General features: G+C 47.1%; 1 protein-coding gene across 7 annotated transcripts in view; it reads right to left on the bottom strand.

Annotated features, from left to right (window-relative positions):
* The window catches only part of LOC142567959 (uncharacterized), a 176,646-nt gene that overhangs the window by 152,247 nt on the left and 7,366 nt on the right, over positions 1–17,033 (bottom strand). The window contains exon 1 of one of the 7 annotated variants that reach the window (XM_075678058.1): positions 5,431–5,519. The exons of the other annotated variants lie outside the window; for them this stretch is intronic. The gene's annotated coding sequence lies outside the window, so the exon portion shown is untranslated. Of the gene's footprint in view, positions 1–5,430; positions 5,520–17,033 lie in introns of those variants that run through there. 7 annotated transcript variants of the gene reach the window in all.

Below are 17,033 nucleotides of genomic sequence, written 5' to 3'. Positions count from 1 at the left end.
AAAATGACGTAATTCAATTTTTTTCTTTTATTGCTAAGGCAGCCTGTAATGCATTTTTGTTTCTTCGATCCTGAAGCGTGACTCTACAGGCATGAGGCGAAGAGCACCAACATGTTTAATGAATGGCTGCGTGTGATACGACAAAAGAAGCGGCAATGGATTGTCGCAGGAGTGCCGGACACTAAAAGATAAATTTTATAAATTCATAATTTATAATTTTATAAATTTTATAAAGATAAATGAATTTATATAAAACAGCTTCACGCCTACAAAAGCTGTAGCATCACCTGCTGAATGTTTTGTTTTTTCAAGCTACATAGCAACTCCTACACACCTGAAGGGGCACTGGCACATGTTGGTGGGGATCAAAGTAACCGAAATGGCATGCTTTCGAGTTCGAAGTAAACAAGTTTTTCTTTCATAGCAATGTATGCTTTCTTGTGAGGTCCATTCACTGTGTTCGAAATAAGTGAAATGTCAAATTTCCCAAGGTAGAAATAGAGGGAGTCGACTGTATTATGTAAAAACATGTTTTACTCAAGCGTGAGAAGTCATCCCGGGCTGTACAATTATATCAAACACGAACAGTAGTGGCAAGCGGCTAAATTTGGAGGAAAAACTATGGTCCGTCTATGCCCACTGTTTAGTTCAATCATCTGGGTTTGTTTTCTTCATGTAGTTAATCTGAGGGCACAATAACGAAAAGATGTGTTACGGCTAAACAAAAACTTCTGGTGGTGCTTTAATTTAAAGAACACTTCACTTGTGGGGAAATTACTGTTATAAGCCAAGCCATGTCGAAGACATGCCTCGAGCAACCGTATCTCAGCATTCCCGTGGTCGCACACACCGATTAGGACACTTACAGATACGTTGGCACCAGACTTCCGTCTAGGCAATATGGTAAGAAACTGCACGGTACGCACTTACCATTAGCCGGAATAATAATTGCACAATGCTATAGTGTGGAAATGTGGCACCATGTTTAGCCAATTCATGAGCACACACATATTTCAGTGCAATTCCACTGTGTAATCGCTGCAGTTCTATAACAGAAATGGCAGTTATTCACCTTCGACTTAAGTGGCTATGGCAAGACACCGAAGCACTTGTGTCTGTTTCATATCCTGTCAAATATATGCATGGTGTATGCCATCCAATATGACAGACTTTATTGCTCTCTTCCTCGCCTTATGCTACAACACACATAATCTATATCAAATGGCAAAGATCCCCATCCATTGCCCAGATTACTTACTTAAATTGGCTGCATGATGGCGTCAACGTGTTTCTCATTACTGCATCCCATTACTGACTCAGCGTGTGGGGGGCACACTTGATTAAATTTATATCAATAAAAAAGAAAATTTACAACTTCTTCATTTGTAAGTGAACTTAAACACATATTGAAAAGGAAGTAGGGTGCCGGTTCGGGTAATTTGGTAGCATTTCACAACAGTTAAGGTTTTTGTGCACAAGTTAGGGGATAGTGAAGAGAGACGAGATAGTTGTGTATAGACACCCAAGCACTTGTGTGTTTCATATCCTGTCACTGTCACCTAACTTGGCACAGTATAGAAGACAGACCATAAATATTAATTGTTAAAGATTAGGGTTTAAAAAAATGTATTCTTTTTTTTTACTTGGGGGCCCTTCATAGGTCTCAACAGAGATTTGGTCACACACTGAAGCTGGTAAAACTGCCCCCAGGGAGTATTCTACCGCAAGAATGATTAGAAATGGTTTGTTAATAGCAGATATAGAAAGAAATGAAATGTTGTGAGGCGATGGCGCAATGAGAGGAAGGCTACCGGTCTCGCTTCGCAGCACAAACTCTTTCCAACTGCCAGTCCACTGAGAGAAGTGGCTCCTCCAATTTCAGGGAAGAGGGCGCAAATTGGTTGTGTTTACGTCACGAGGCCCTTGTCTTTTTTTCCTTCTCTGTCTCTGCAATAGCTGTGACGTAATCTCTGCCGGAGAGACGACAGACATCACTGTGAAAATTTAAAGGGCGCACGGGATAAATTTTGGATTTTGGAGAAACTGGTCACCACTGAGTTACTTTATGCACTGTGCTTGTATATTTGTGATGCCAAATCTGGTGAGGGGCTTCCTACACTCTTACAAAAAGTTTGCACCCTTTGGGGCTTATCTTGTCCCACAACGATAATCGTCATGACCTGTTTTGCCCGCATTTCCTTCCTTTAATGCTGTGAGCCCGGTACTTCAAGGTCACGAACGGTACGTGCATAATCCGCGTGACGGAAAGTAGCAAGCGCGAAGTTTTCAAAAAAGGAAACGCAAGCAAAGCAATGACGATTACCGTTGTGGGACAGCCCCAAAGAATGCAAACTTTTTACAGCGAAACTGTATATGGCTAGCTGATTCGTCTGTCCGTCGGTCGTCGCCTGTACGCCGAAAACGCCCCCGGCGCAACCCCATGCGCATGTGAAAAAGAGAGAGAGAGAGAGAGAGAGAGAGAGAGAGAGAGAGAGAGAGAGGCGCGCGCGACTGTGCGCCAGTAGTGACGGCTCTCGGTCTCCGTTGCAGCCGAGCGCGCGCGCAGCAGTTTCTCACCGGCTCACCGGCTCCGAAATGGGCAGGCCACGCGTCATACGTACTCCTGGGGAGCCGGCAGCTATCGATAAACAACGCCGCGAGCAGAACCGGGAACGACCTTGTCTAACGCCGCGCCGATGCTGCAGCCCGGACATAAGAACAGGCTCGTGCAGCCGAGCACAAGCAGCAACTGCGTATCGAGGATCCGGCAGCCTACCAAGCCGTCGTTTAATGAACCGTCGAGATTAACCCAGCGACAAACACCGGGGCCGCACGTTTCAGCTTGTGCTTGGGCGGTGATTTTTTTTTTTTTTTCGTAGTGTAAGCGTCGTGTGGAAAACAGTATTTACAAGCCTGCTGTATAATAAACACTGTGGAGCACGAAGTACCCCGAAAAATTAATTATTATTGCGCAAATTGTGCAGGGTGTCCCAGCTAGCATGCGCGTGGTTGGAATTCATGTGTTTCTGGCAGTATGTATGCATTGCGACACCGAGACAGCTGGCATGTTTGAGCGTGTTCACTTGCTTATACAGATTATGTCGCGAGTGCACGACGCTGTCTTCCGAAGTACGCTCAAGAGCCCGCGGCCATTGAGCGCCATTTCGTACATATACCTCTGCATACGTATACAGCTGCACACTTGCTAATCATCCTCTAACTCCTCCTGAAAGGCGTGTGCTTGGGAAAGTCCTACGGGCGCAAATGCCGTTGGATATCCTTGTCGGCCGGCGACAGTACTCCTTTCTACGAATGCCAGAGCAAATGAACAACGCCGCGAGGAGCCCTGCATCGCGGGCGACGCACATCCATTGCAGACGGCTCTTGCGGTCGTGCTTGCACGGAAAACGACAAAATGCCCAACTTACGGACACGTAGATTTTCGACTGAAGGGACACACAAGCTGAAAAAGCGCAAGCGCGCGCTGCGTGTCAGATACTCGCCAAAGCTGAAGTAGCCTAATGCCTCGATGTCGCGCATCCATAGCCTATCGTGGCACATGCCCGCAGCGCAGCCATGAAAGCGGGGTCTAGCACGGTTCTCCCAAGTCACCTCGCCTCCCCGAAGGCGCGCGCAATTTTTAGCCAAAGCCATGAGCCAAATCTCAAGCGCCGTCAGATTTTGATATCTTCAATATGTCTCACACTACTAATGATTGACGCTTCGACTTCTAGCTGCAGCCATGCGGTCCAATAGGCATATATTTCACTAAAAAATTTGGGCCGAGCAGCCTGTCTCAGTTCGCCAAAAAGATTCCTCATGTATATTCCTCAAGCAACAAGCACCAGTAAATTTCTCAAGTGAGATGAACGTGTAGCGCGGCAAGCGAATATATACTGCTACATTCTTTTTCGTATTCTGCAAATAGCTCTAAGCCTTCATTAGAGTTACGTCAAATTACCGCCAGTTAAGATAAACACGTGAAGAACCGCCTAATTTTGAGAAGCAGCTGAAGAGGCAAGTGGTGCTTGTAAAATCTAAACTGCAGTATTAGTTAAGTCCCCGTGTTACTGCCGAGCGTTTCTGTGAAGAAATGCAAAAATTCGATATTATACCATGAACTACTCGTCGTGAGCATTGACCTGTTTTAGCGGATTAAAATCAATTAACGTAACTGTTGTAGAAGTCATATATAGCCAGCCTTTGTGACATACTTGTTGCACCGCGGAAGGTATGGCATCATAACTGGATTCTTATATGCTATGTTTTTGCGATTGTCCATCCGCGCATAAAAAACTCGCAATGGGCTGGTCTGCGCTCCTTCGGCTGGCACTGTAGCGTTGCCTTTGAGAGCTGCATTGTTGTTTAAGAAATTACCTCTTTGAATAAATGTTCGCAAAGGAAGACGCCGTAAAAATATATTTGAGACGACCACCATAAGTATACAAGCAGAGAGAACGAGGGCGAACAAACGAAAACACCGCAGAAAGCGTGCGGACAACGCCCGAACTGTAGCAGACGACAGGCGCGAGTCCGTGCCCTGACGTCACGCGAGCGGCGCTCGCCGCGCCCCTGTAGTTCGTTCTCGGGCTAATTTCGGTTTAAAATGCGAAACGCGTGGCATTTTGATTAAAGCCATAATTCGAATAAAGTGACCTCGCACTCTGTGCACGGATACTGGACCTACCCCCCGAACACTGCGAGAGACGGTTTCCGCGCTGGCCGAAGGGCCACTCTCGGGGAACGTGTGCCGCGTGGCGCTTTCATTTCGAGCAGGGATGAAATGGCGTAATAAAGCCCCGATTAGCTACAGGCGTCAGAGTGGCTTCGCAGTCCGGGAGGCAGTTGATATCGCAACAACTAAGGGCAGACAAGTAGTAGTTTGCTGCGTTTTAGTTGGTTCAAACTGAACAAGTAACGCACTGTGTAGCGTCATGTTCAAAGGGTCGAGAAAGAGAGAGGCTCTTTATAGGGAAACCTGGAGAGGTTTGCGTGGCGGGACACCTACCACGCTACTACAGGTGGGCATAATGAAAAATGACATATGCACAGTGCTCGGTGCAGATGCACAGACTACGCAAAACACAACTAAAGTATCTCATTGAGACCAGTGTCTCAGTTTAAAGGTGTCTTCGTTGCGCGAGATGCAAAGGCAGCGTTAGTACATGGGCCAAGAAAGTGTCTTATAACGTGCACAGGGATACGGGAAGACACATGCCACCTAGTCTGCGCTTGCGGGCTGTTTACTTTGGAACGATGTCAAAGGGTCGAGTGCGTGTTATATCGAGCTGGCTAATGTCACCGCCATTCCACGACCAAACCGCTATACTGTGGAAAGATGGACAAAGGCTCCACGGGACACTAAGCCAGTGCATTGGGTTCGCCAGTTTATCACAACCAAACACCCAAGGGGCTGGCTACGCCACTCACCTTGTTAACCCTGGCGTCGGTACTACGGTGCTGATAAATGGCCGTTGATGGAACGGCGCGTTGGAACGGCGCGTGCACAACACTGATGATGATGATGATCATACCTTGTATAAAGGCATAAACTCACTGGGGTGGAACCGGGCGGTAATATGGTAAACGAACAGAAAAAAAAATCTAGTCCAAGATGCAAGTGAAGGAAACATATAATAACACAAATAAAATAGCGTGTACTAAGGTAGTGAGCCTCGCACAAATAGGTAGAAGTGAAAAGAAACGCATTGCAACAAATGGTTCTCTTCTTTTCTCTCTGTGCTTACCGAAAGACGGCTTCTGTTGAACGTGCAAGAGCGATAGATGTGAGCAAAGACAAAGAAGAAGCGGAGCTAGCGATGTCCTACGAGACGGTCTTTGCGCAGCAGAACAAAAAGAAAGCAGCTGGACTTGAACTAGACAACATAAGACCAATTCCTCTTACTTCGAATGTCGTAAAATTAATAGAAAGGATTGTTCACGGCCGTATAACAAATCTTATGCAGGATAATACACTTCTCAGTCCTTGTCAGATTGGATTTCGTCCAAGGCAGTCCACATGGTGCGCCCATGTAGATCTAGGGAGCCGCATTGAACTTGCTCGCTGCACACGAGAGTACGCAGCTTTGGTGACGCTAGATGTAGCAAAAGCACACGACTCGGTAGACTATCGTATTCTATTCAATAAACTTCCGTCTACGAATTTCTCGAAGTATGTGACCGCTTGGATATATGAATTTATAAGAGATCGATATTTTATTATCAACGCGGTACTTCGACTTAGGAATGCTTGAGACATGGCTGGAGTGGTTACGCATGTCGCTAAATGTTAGTGAAAGTGCGGTAGTAGTCTTTCCGTAACCTGCACAGGTGCATATATATTTATCTACAATACCGCCAGGAAATCATTCAAGTTGACGCAGTCAAGTACCTTGGTGTTATTTACGTTGGAAAGCTCGCCTGGCGCAGTCACATTGAACATATTAAAACAAATGCAGAATGTGCCGTAGCTATGCTCCACCGGCTGAGCCACCGTCATTCTGGACTAAGCAAGGATACCTTACAGATGATATAGAAGACCTATGTTCGGCCCATATTAGAATTCGGCTGCGTATTATTTTTCAGAGGCCCCGCCTACAAAATTAAACCTCTGATACTTTTAGAAAGGGAAACTATACGCTGTTAAGAACGGCCAGCTGCAGTGCAAGTTTGCCAGCCATTTACGCCAGCGGTGGCAACCTCATCTTGGAATGCCGCCGCCAACCTCTAGCCACGGCGTGACTGAGTCGACTTCGTGTCGGGAACAATACGCACGTCCTCCACTCTCCGTCGCTTCAGCTAGGATGCGTTTGACGAAGCAGGCTTTGTGCTGAAACCGCCACCGTTACGCTCTAGCCTCGTCGCCGTTGTGACTGAAGGAGTTCGACGAAGCAGGCTTTGTGCGCAACACGACAACGCGGACCTGATCTGCTACGGGTGGGGGAGTTGCCGCGGGAACGTCGTCGTGGGCTCCTTCCCACGCGCCGACCAAGACGCAAGACAATGTGCCACCCGGGCACGCTACCCGGGTCGGCTCCGAGTTCTACGAAATTCGTCTGGTGTCGGTTTCGGACCGTGAACACGTGTGTGTGCATGTGTGTGTGTAAATCGTCCCGCGGAGAGGCGGCTAGTTTACGAGGACTAAACGAACGCTCGCGTCACCTTGTATCGCGGGAGGACCGAGTGTTTAAAAACTGCTGTTGTGCGGATGCTCGGCACACTTTCTTAAGCAGTCATGTTAGACTGAGACTCTCTCAAGCAGTCGTGTTAGACTGACGTACTTTCTCTCGCAGTCATGCTAGACTGATGTACTGCATGTAAATACTGTAAATAAACCCATATTCCTCGTTCTCGATGAGAAGCAGTCCTTCCCTTCATCAACGTCCTCAGCGTGAATAAGTTCGACGACGGCATGGGCCAGCTACCTTCGAATTCATGCCGGACTCCAATCTTGCCAACGGATCACGAGCGATGGGATTGAGCCCCCAATCCTGACAACGCTTATGCCTCGGGCTACCTAGATTCGTTGCCAAAACTGTTTCATATCAGGGAGTTCATACCCACCTTTGAATGCAGATCCTGCACGCTTACGGTTCAGGCATTAAAAATGACTTTTTGAAAAGATGTAAGCAATATGTATTTATCACTGAACCGTCTGAGTTTTTTTAAGTATCGAGGTCGAGATTACACAGCTCTCAGATAATATTTGTGCAAGCAATGTTAGAATAATTGGCTGTGTCCCTGCGTCAAAAGTCTACCATTCAAATATGATGCCTCACCAGACCTCAAAATTGAATTCGAGGACATATTTCAAAATAATGCTAAACTATTACCTAGCACACATTTAATTAATATCTTACACGACGACCTACACCAACTAGCCACTGACAACATAACAGCTATTGACACTTCTCTGTGCACTGAGAAGGCAGGATTGGGGATCGTTTCTGAACCTATTCAATGGTCTCGCCCTCTTCCCCTTCCCGACTTCACATTCATATTTCAGGCAGAATTATTAGCGATAGTATTAGCATTACGAAAGCTTCCCTGAAGTCACCCATAAGCTGTTATTGTGACCGGCTCGATTTCTGTATGCACAGTCCTTACTGTATCTACAAATTCAAGAATTCAGCGAGCATTCTGTTCGATGGAACGTCCGTACTTCCCGCAAGTTTACTTGCTTCGGGTACCGGGACATCGTGGGTTTCATTTAAACGAACTGGCTGATTCACTCGCACGAGCATCCCTCAATGGCCCTATCATATCTGTTTTGCCGACATCAGCTTACGTCACCGCGGTTAAGTACAGAAGTTTGGCTACATCGCAAAATTCTGCAACACCCATGCTAGCATCATCTTATGAATTCCACCATCTTGGCTTCCCGTGGAATAATAATTGGTGTCCTTCAAGGCAATTGGAAGTTTCTTTTACAAAATTGAGATGTATACCGCCTCTAAATTTTTAGTTACACAGGTCTGGTCTCGCTGTGTCCCCTCTATGTTCTTTTTGCAATGCACCTGAATCCATTGACCATTACTTTCTAACGTGTCGCCGATTTTCTAGACAAAGAAAACTCTTCGAAAACTCATTTCGAAAACTTGGGCAATCGCTAACCTCCATCGCCAACCATTCTTTCCTTTGGGGCGACTTCACTGGGATCGAGCCACAGGAATGATTTTCTAGCAGTTTACAATTTTATAAGAGAGACAAAAAGAGCACCTTTCTGAATTTCTAAAATTATCGATTTCATTTCTTTATGTTAAATTATCTCAAAATTCTTTACAGTGTATATTTTTTTCAACTTCTAAATCACATTACTCCCACGTTCTACTATTCAAATTCAGTATTTTTTTTAAAATCCTAGTAAACATACTGGAAACCGCCTGCTTCTTGGCCATTCCCCCATAGCAAGTATATATGCGCCATCGCTTGGAAGACAAGACCGAGCAAGAGGTGCTGGGATCCTAGCGTCAAGCGTCACTCATGAGGGGCTACAGGAGCTGCTGCTTCGGTTATTGAAAACTGTCTGGACAACTGAACTATGAGACCATCGATGAGCAGTCGGGGGTCTGCGTCTGTGAACGCCTTAATTCGAACCCTTTGTTTTCCCTTTCCCTCGTACCTTTATGCGCGTGTCGGCCCCGTCCCCAGGATAAGATAGCGAACCGGACGCAATCCGGTTTAACCTCCCTGCAGTTCTCACTGCCCGATGAAAGGAAATCGCGATAAATGGAAAGGCAGAGACATGCTCTCTTCAGATATGAAGGGATAACTTATCCGGTGGATAGGGCCTTTAGAAACGCCGGTCATATAACTATATGCGTCGCGAATCGTCTACACAACAACCTTCACACAGAGCAAGTGTCTGCTGTGAAAAAATTGGAGGAGGCTTAAGCTTCGCCTTCAAGAGTGGAACGCGATAGCATTATCGCACCCCGTTCGCACCACCCACTCATTCGCTCGGCATGCTCTTGAGTCACACAAAGACATAGTTTTCATATACAACACTTCTAAGTCCACAGCACAACTTTTTTCTAATTATTTGTTCTAACAAGTGCTTCTCACAATCTACATTACCGCACTGTGTTGTGCACACTACAACGTTTCTTGCTCGCCTGTTCCTTTAGCGTCCACACGCACTGAGTATCTCGGTCACTCAGCACACACACACACACCACTGGCATTTTCACTCATCGTAGTGTAAGTCATTGTGGACTCCTTCAAATCGGTCTTCTGGCATGACGCACTTGGATGAATGCCGTTCCCTGTCCTCAAGAGCACTTTCATCACACTATGATTGCGATAGTGTCAACAGCACCCGTATCAGCATCATCCGCGTTGGCATTCCTTCTGAATTCACTTGGTACATCCTCTGGTCCGCGTTCTATTCCTTGTTCTTGCTCCCCTTCGACTTGTTGCTCTTCTGCTGGCTTCTTCCGCCCGACCGCAAGAAGCCTCGCCTTATGGTCTGTGAAATGGCAACTGCAGTACTTGGCCTCTTTGGCCGTGCCCTGGTCATGGAACGCGAGATCTATACACGTATTGCGGTTGGTCGAAATTGCGTTCATAGGAGTAGCCATCTGCAAACCAGGCCGCACGTGTAGCATATCGGGAATTGTTCTAGATATCCGAACGTTCTGAACGGCCCCAATGCGCTCAAACGAGACGAAGGGGAGAAGCGGGCGAGTGGCGCGCCACCTGTCGGGGCAGCGCCGTACATTGCAATGAGGGGGTCTTCTGTGTTTGCCGGAAGATGGCTCTGCGTGTGCGCCAAGCGCAGAAGAAATGTAGCGGAAACGTACTTCGCTACTCGTTTAACTGCGACTTCTGTAATTTACATACTCATAATTACCTATATATACCGCAGTATACCTTTCTACGGCACGTTTCTAAGGCAACACCGCATTCACTAGAGGCGCTTTTGTCCTGCTTTGAACAATCGAACTCATGGCTGAGTGGCAGCGTCTCTGTCTCACACTCCGGAGACTCTGGTTCGATTCCCACCCAGCCCATCTTGTAAGTTGTTTTTATTTATGAATTGCCTTCCGGGATTTTTCGCTCAGGGCCGACGCCGCCGACGCCGATGACACCGGCTTTTCTGCGACACGAGCTGTTTAACGCTGTCGCGTTAATAAGGCCATTATGCAAAAAAGAGGTGAGGCGTGTGCAGACAGGACACAAGGGAAGTGGACAACACGAACGCCGACTATCAACTGAAGGGAGCACTGGGGCGAAATAAGACAAAACTCACCTGCGCAAGCTCAGGAGTGGTATCACCGCGTGACAGTCGGGTACATGTGCCGGTCTACGTGAGAGATTACTGTGAAGGCACGTTAATCTCTTCCTTATGTAAAGTAATCGAAGGCTGAGTCACGCACGCAGTTCCACCATTATAGTTATGCCATGCCTCTACCATAAGACGCGTATCTTCATTCTTATGCCTGTACAATATCGCGCATTCATCTAATTCTGGCAATGTAGGGAAAGATTCGAAGGCGCTCCACCGGCCGCAATAAGGCCAAACTGCTCAATACAAATAATTGAGGCGAACTAAATGTATGTGTTTCCGACGCGGGTACTACACGAAAGACACATCGGATGGTTTGCTCACCATCATTAACTGCTTACGAATTGTTTAAGTTGTAGCTAAATGTTTAATTAGGTCATTCAACACGAGAAATTTTGATGTGCGTACGATCGATTATTCTTTTATTCGCTCACTTCCAAAGCACAAGAGAGAGAGAAAGGTTTAACGATACGAAATGCAGAGAGGTAGACCTGAGGTGCATTCCTCTAGCCAGCTACTCTGCTTTGGGGGAAGGGGAAGGGGGAAAGAAAGAGGGAAGAAAAAGGCGCATGATGGGTGATGATGATGAGGAAAGATGTGAAGCATATAGTAAGCTGTTTGGCCAACTTAAAGCCTACAGGCCAGTGCTTTTATTGCGAAAGCAATACTGCTCGCACTTTCGGCCCATCGGTGGTCTTGGCGCCTCCTTACACAGCTGCGCGTCACGTGACCGTGTGACGTCACGCCAGACCGAGAGATGGGGCCCCAGCTCGCGGCATCCATGGTGGAGGCGAGGCCTTGCGTGCCGCTGCTGCGGCGCTACCGAGAGAGGGCGCTCGCTGGTGTGACGTCACGCTAGGAGGATAAATGGGGCTACAGGTCGGCTCCTCGCAGTGGTCGGCGCGCTGCCTTGCGCTATGTCGGATGATGTATAGCCATAAGTTTAACAAAGGGCAACCATGTCCACACCATCAGCCGAACCAAGGCGCAGCCAAGGGTATTGCTTTCGCAATCTTCCAGGCTTTAGCAAGCTAAGCCTTCAGCCAATTTTTTTAACAAAAAAATCAAGTAAGGCCTGGATAGCCTTAAAACTCAATTTAACGCCTGACCAAGGGCCTAAATATAGAGGTGGGCTGCCGAGGCGCGCAAGGACATTGTTTAACTTTTTATCGCTCTTCGTACGCACAAGTCTACCGCTGACAAAGCGTGCATGGTTCATATATACACATATATATTTTACGCGCGCCATCACGCGCCGGCGTGCGCGACAGTACGTTTCATGTACGCGTCGCTCGCTACCATGCACGCTGTAAAGGTACTCGGACAAGATAAACACTTCGCGTAACCTATGTCACAGCTGTACATGCTTCTGCATATACGCGCGCATCCACACTTTGGGGGCGCTGTATATGTCGGTGACACGAACCACCACCGCTCGCACGTTACGTATAAATGCATCAATTCGTAAACGAAACTTTAGCTTTTTTAAGATCATCAATTTTAAAAATAGCATAATGATAGCTTAATTTGACGCGAGGTGCCTACAAAACGCGCACGACTCCCCCAAATAAGTTTCTCACTACGCCACTGACAAAATATAAACGCCGTGTCTCGAATAGTTCACCGAGGAGACTGTGGAAAAGCAATATCACGCCTCGTATAACCCCTAAAATATCGAAGACGTGTAATCAGTAATTATTTTCGCAGCTCATACTAACCGAGGCACTTCGAACTATCGGTGCACGTCATTCAGAGATTGGCCCCTGCTCCTCTAAATATGAAAGTTCACCCGCTAATGTTGTTCGCAGGGAGGCAGGGAAGCTTTTTAAGCGTTTCATATAACGCCTCTAACTCTTTCGTTACCACACCTATTGAAGTCGATCACCGGTCATCGAAGCTTTAGATAGCCGATTTAGACATCTTGGAGCCGTTTCTTATCCACTCAAGGCCCATCCAGTAGTTAGTACAGACACTGAACTTTCATGGCCAGTTAAATTTTCGCGCTCCGGCGATGCTGTGATTTTCGACGGACCTTTTTGCGAACTAATGTGTGTATAGTAGTGTAGTTTGCTGGGCCAGTTGGTGCATGGTGAATATATAACGGTTTCCAACAAGTAAGGACGCGAGCACAAGTAGAAACGGACAGGACAACGCTGGAGTTACAACTGAAGTTTATTGTGAATACATTCCACAAATCTCCGCCACGCATGCGCATACACCCAAGAACAATAACAAGGTTATGCACGTCACCCATATATTGGCCCCTGGTCCTCTAAATATGAAACTTCCCCCGCTAATGTTGTTCCCAGGGAGGCAGGGAAGCTTTTTAAGCGTTTCATATAACTCCTCTAACTGAAGTGCGCATGCCATGAAATACGCCACGCGTGCACCTATACGCATGCGTGGCGGAGATTTGTGGAATGTATTCACAATAAACTTCAGTTGTAACTCCAGCGTTGTCCTGTCCGTTTCTACTTGTGCTCGCGACCGTACTTGCGGGAAACCGTTATATGTTTAATGTGCGTACGTTGCGAAAACAGGCGCGGCTGTCACCTTCTGCCGCGCTCAAGAAAAAAAGCACGCCGCTCGCGATTACGCTGCACTAGCATCAAAATTTTGTAATAAAATGACTCCCAGTAAGCCAAGAATTAAACTATATCGCCGGCTTTGCCGTCCGACAGCAGTGAGCGGTGATAATTAACCGGGAATGACGCCAGCTGTTCGCAGTGAACTTTGGTTAGGAGTCCGAGTCGTTTGATTCCACCGAAGTGTATTCCTGAAGGTCCGCCGCATGTCCAACATGTGGATCTGGCATTTTCAACCAGCATCCAAGAGTTTCGCTCATCTCGTAAAATCCAGGCAAGGAGCGCTGCCGGCGTCACTGCGCAGTTATCGAAAGTCGCTCCCATGGCGTCGTCCCGCGCGGCTGCGTCGCGCGAAAGGCGTCGTGCACGAAACTATGCTGCAACCGCGCTTCAATTTAGTGATGACGAGGACTCGAGTTAGAATCCGAAGACGAAAGCAAAGCAGATTCAAGCTCTGACGGCGACGATGTTTTGAGTCGGCATGAGACATCCGCAGCTGTTCACCGGCGAGTTTTCTTTACGGCCGGTCTCCTTCCTTGTGCGCGCTTATCTGCCGATCTTTCTGCGCGACCTGATAGCTCTACTGATTATCTTCATGGTGCATGCTTCGCTTGGTAATGATGTGTTGCCATCAGCAGCAAAGAAACTTCCGTTCACGCCAAGAAGGCCGCTCGTAGCACATCTCGGCCCAGCACTATGCGGATCAGCGCAAGACATTTTACAACGGCGTCTAGTCTTCTCTGCAGAGGTGTAAAGACAATCTGCAAAAATGCAAACAGATATGCTTGGATGCATAATCTTGCAGCTGCCCAGCTAAACGATAGCGATCGGTCCTGGCAGAGGGGCACGCACGCACGACTCTATACGAACTGGTGAAGTACGTTTTTTTTTTTTTGGACTTCTCATCGGACCATCCTCGGAAGATGCCGAAAAGGCGGAACTGCAAAATGTGTCACGAGGACCGCAAGGGTGAACAAAAACCAGACGTTTTGTGGGAAAAGTGCGGAGTGCACCTATGCTTCCCAAAATCCAGGAACTGCTTCACCACATGGCATGAGCGATGAACTGGTCTTAGTTTCTGTTTTGTATCCGAAGAACGGCGGAGCATTTATTTTTTCAGACACTATTCCTGGGTTATTGAAATGTACATTATGAATTTCCTTTGATATTAATGTTTTTTAGATATGTTGTTTGTTGTTTTTATGCAGCAAAAAATGGCGCTTTCTAGAATTATTTATGTTTTACCTAATAATTTTTTTCGTTTGGCAACGTACGTTTTTGGAATGAGCATTTCATTATGCACAATATGCTATGCTGCGATGTGTGCTGGAATATTATTTGTAGTGGCAAATAATTTTTTTTTTCCAAGACCTATAAAAAAATGTACATTTTCTCGCGGTAACGAAAGGGCTTAAACGGGCGACAAACAAGAGTTTAGCAATTTTTAATCAAGTTTCCCTTAACTTATAATTGACGCACACACTTCGATAAATTGCCTGCGTATCGCCCCTAACACTCGCAACATTTCCTCAATATAGAGAGAAGCGGCGTCCTTCGCGCGTTAGGGGACGTGCTCTGCATGGTCTATCATTTTCCAACACATTTTCGGAGGTCGAACCGATTCCGCATCCTTACTGCAGACTTCGATCGACGCGGTAAGTCACGGGGCTCATTCTGAGACCACCTTCGCAACCGCGGCAGTCGCCCAACGGAATCGCTAAGCCTAGGCGTGGTCGAGGCTTCGGCCTGCCGACGGCTTTCTCCGGGAGCTCTGACTGGGGACACTGACGTGTTTTCCACCAGCCTGCGTGAATCCGCATCGCAGCGAGAACCTCTGACTTTCACGCACGTCCTGGTACATTTTAAGGTTTTTTTTTTTTTTTTTTGCCTCTCCGTGTGAGCACCGCGGGCATACAATCGCGCCATTTCCAGGTGGAGGTCGCTCCGCCCGAGAAAGTCGAGACAGGCAAACTTGACGAGGCTTGCTTCATTTAAAAGAAAAACTTAAAATCTAGTGACTGTGTGTTTCGGATATTTTATTTGGATCGTCAATTTTTTAATAAAAATTGACAAAAACTGCAAATTATAGAAAAACGAAACTATCAAGTTTACAACTCTCTAACTCAGCAATGAAAAAATGACATAACAATTTTGTGAATTATCTGATAGTAAATCTAAAGCGGACAAAATTGATATGCTACACATTAATCCTAAAAAATTTCTTAATGTGGAAATATAGCTTTTGCAGAAACGTTATACACAGCGCAACAAATCCACGTAAGATATAAATTGACATATCAAATTTGTCCGCTTTGAATGGTCTAATAGATTCCTTTTACAGAAGCGCGATATCTTTCTTGATGCGAGCTATTATTTTGGAAACTTTGTGCTTCTATATCTTTTCTAACTTTTAAAAATTCTTTTTACAAAATTCAGGCCCTAAATCGAAATTCTGCTTCCATCAGTCACTATAATTTACCTTTATCTCGCAAATGCAACAAATTTCATTCAAATCAGTTCAGGGGTTACCTCATAAAAGCGTTTTTGTGTTTTACATGTATTTGAATAGGCCGGATCGGAGTTGGGCGCGAGCTAAAGCTTCCTCATAATAACGAGGACCTTGAGCAGTTGGTGGAAACGTTTAACCAGCACTGGGGGGCTGAATAGCGCGCTGCCCCAGATATGGCGCCACGCGGACATATCTCTCAACCCAAAGCTGCAGAAGCCCATCTCCATCAACAATCTCAGACCCGTGTCACTTACAAACTTTACAGGCAAGCTCATGGAGCACGTGGTCCTGCGGCGCCTGCAGGCGTTAGCAATCGACGGTAAGGAAAGGGACATGCCCCAAATAGTATAGACGTACGCATTCTTAGCCGCTACATTTACTATCTGCCCTTTCACCGACTAACGCGGGCACAACGTGACCGCGTGGACACGTTCATTCGCAAAGCCACCAAAGTTGCACTCGGGGTTCCACACTATAGCTCCAATCAGCGTCTTTTGTCGCTCGGGGTACACAATAACCTCTACGCTGGAGGCCCAGTGGATTATGCAGCCAGCGGTAACGTCTCCTCACTCTATATGCGGGTGAAAGCTCCTCGCCACCCGCTTTCCCCTGCATGCCCGGACATGCAAGGGACCGCCGTGCCGGTTAAGATCACTAGGATGCTTCGGGTACATCCCATATACCGCGTAACATGCATCGCGAGCACAATTCCGGTCGACGGCGGGCACGGGTGCGATACCGCGCTCGCACTCTTGGCGAACTTGAGAACAGAATCCTCTACACAGATGCGGCTTGCACGGCACAAGGGCACACAGCGATGGTGGTCGACGGCGCCAAGGAGGTCGCAAGCACTGCCTCTATACCCTCTTCATCGACCGACTCGGGCGAGATCCTGGAGGTTTTCCTCGCCGTCGAACACATCTCGAGCTTCCCGTGGGATATGTGAGCCTCCCGTGGGAAATGTAATCACCGATTTGCAAGCGGCATGCAGGGCTTTCTTGGCAGTTCGCGGTATTCAAAAAAACCGTGCACTACATTCTCTCACGTGCGTCCGAATTAACAGCACAGCTCGCCCACAACATTCACCTGCTCTGGACGCCTGGCCATGAATGCCTCATTGCCGGGTAATGAACACGCTCATGCGGCCACTCGA

Source organism: Dermacentor variabilis, unplaced genomic scaffold (assembly GCF_050947875.1).
Source record: "Dermacentor variabilis isolate Ectoservices unplaced genomic scaffold, ASM5094787v1 scaffold_15, whole genome shotgun sequence".
Classification (NCBI taxonomy): Eukaryota; Metazoa; Arthropoda; class Arachnida; order Ixodida; family Ixodidae; genus Dermacentor; species Dermacentor variabilis.
The sequence above is the reverse complement of the archived record's forward strand: the minus strand, read 5'-3'. Positions and strand labels throughout refer to the sequence as shown.